Here is a 2446-nt window from a genome sequence, read left to right as displayed (position 1 = left end):
CTCTCCCTCTCTTCCTCTCACTCCTTGGACCCCCTTTGACCCTATTTCAATGGTGGTGCAGCCAACAACCTTGCCAACTACTCTTCCCCTCCCCGCTCCCCATCTCAGACTGGCCATCAAAAACGGAAAGGAGGGGAGGAGAGAGGGGGCAACTAAACGTCTCAAGAATTCCCCAATAACGATAACCGCCCCAGGTCCTGTCAGCCACAAGAGACTCGACTACGACCCCTCCCCCCTTTCTCTCTCCCTCTCTCCCTCTCTTTCTCTCTCCCTCTCTCCCTCCCTTTCTCTCTCCCTCTCTCCCTCCCTTTCTCTCTCCCTCTCCCTCCCTCACTCTCTCTCCCTTTCTCCTCTTCCCCCTCTCTCTTTCATGAAATGGCGCTGTAGACGTAACCGTCTGTAGCTCTATTTTGAGCCGAACCGGGACGTTTACCACACATCCAGAATATCGTGTTCGTGTATTGTGCGCAGTATACACTGGTAAAATAAGTGTTTAATTTTGCACGTCAATTGATGTTTAAGTTCAAGTGTGCATTTTTTAGACATATTGTGGTGTCTAACTGGGTTATTCCTCAATTGGTGTATAAACTTTCGAAACTTCTGAAAAGTATAGAAGCTGCACACCATATGATGTTCCTATTGATAGCTGGGACTGTGTGCATCCAAGTGTACAAAATTTAAACGTTTACAAAACGTCTAAAATTTGCACACCACGCAAGTGTGCAACTTGAGTTAAACACCATGTAATGTGCAAAATCACAACTTGCACACGTTGGTGTGCAAATTTTGCACACTTGTTGGACCAGTGTATGTAAATCGGGTACAATTACTTGGTAATCTCAAACACAACTTGGACTTGGGAATGTGGGCCAAAATTAGCCCCAATTGTCTTTAAAGCTTCCCCCTTGACGCCTAAATGAAACGCATGCTCAAGGATGTTCAAGAAAAATTGGGATTCGATAATGAGCGCCAAAATGTAATTGATTCATTCAAGTTCTAGCTTCTTTAGAATGCCGTCAGAATCTCCAATGCACGCGAAAGCCCTTATAACTTATCACTTGCGTCTTTGCGGATATTTGAAGAAAAGCAATTATTTCATCGATGTATCACTAATAGTTTTTTTTTACATCTAAATCAAAGAGCCTTTAATGGGAAGAAAGTTTCTTCAATTTAAGGTAAGGTGTGGGTGAAAACAATGGCTAAAATAATGAAAAATACGCTCCAAACTTGCTGCGCGTGCTGCTCTGGGGCCAGATTGGCCCGAGTCCACCAGAACTTCGCTGAGGAGATCAGACGAAGCGTCATCTAGCGGCGACGAGGAACACTGGCTCCTCTCACCCCACCCCTCCCTCCGCCCCTCTCATCAGAAGGACGATTGCAAATTTGCATTTGCAAAGAACACTGCGAAAAATATCGTCGTAAATTTACAAAAATTTTGTAAACTCGAATTATAATTAAAGTTGTAAATTTACGAGAGCACATTTTTTACTCCCCAAACGCATTTTAGGTCGATACGTACTGCATGTATTTTTACTATTGCAAATTGTAATTTTACAACTGATGTCAAGGAAAATTTTCCTGTAAACCTACCTACTATTTTTACAGTGAAAAATGCTTCGTAGGTCGTAGGTATACAAAGGATCAAAATCCTTCGGAATTGCAAAGCACTACTTCGTAGGATTTTAACAGTGTACCCCGTCAGCGAATCGGTCTTGGGTGTTGCTCACAATGTAACATTTTTTTTTGACCCATCTTAAATGATGGTGAAAATTTATCAAAAAAACAGGAGAGTATTTGAATTTTAAAATGAAGTTGAGTTTTTAATTACAATCAGTGTCTCATATTTCGGACATGAGCCCTAATTTTGGACAAAATTGAGTCTTTGGCGTTAGGAGACCGTAAATCTTATCGTTGTCGAAAAAATTTAACTTGCGTAGGGTCAAAAAAAGGTAAAAGAGTCCTCTTTAACATACAACTGTTGTAGTCTCAAACGGACTTATCCCTATTGAACGGCACCAGCCGGCACCAGCTTAAAGCCAAAAATCCACCTGTGGAGCAGGTGTTTCAAAATTCGTTGTGCAACTTCACCTGGTCACTACGGAGGTGCCATGAAAGATACGAGTCTAGTTTATGGATATGTTATACAAGCACTATTTCTGAGCTCACTCCATGTTTTTAGATCTGTGATGCGGACCTTCGTTTGGTTTCTGTGGGCATGATACGAAAGGATAGTAATATCGGAAACTTCTGATACAATTTCGGACAGTACATTTCGGGCTCTGGGACAAATAAAGTACGGTATAATACCAGGTGGCTCATACACGCCACGCACTTCTGTAGGTATACTGTACCGCATGCACGAGTGCGGGCGGGCTTGCCTATCGCCCCTGTCCACGGCGCCTTACGAGCCGAGCGAGTAGGCAACCCGCCCGCACTCGTGCATGCG

General features: G+C 43.3%; 1 protein-coding gene across 5 annotated transcripts in view; it reads left to right on the top strand.

The window, feature by feature from the left end:
* The window catches only part of LOC113209862 (lachesin), a 206866-nt gene that overhangs the window by 177908 nt on the left and 26512 nt on the right, over positions 1 to 2446 (top strand). The gene's annotated exons all lie outside the window — the stretch shown is intronic.

Source organism: Frankliniella occidentalis, unplaced genomic scaffold (genome assembly GCF_000697945.3).
Source record: "Frankliniella occidentalis isolate FOCC.00 unplaced genomic scaffold, Focc_3.1 Scaffold61, whole genome shotgun sequence".
NCBI lineage: Eukaryota > Metazoa > Arthropoda > Insecta > Thysanoptera > Thripidae > Frankliniella > Frankliniella occidentalis.
This window is presented reverse-complemented; position numbering and strand designations above follow the sequence as displayed.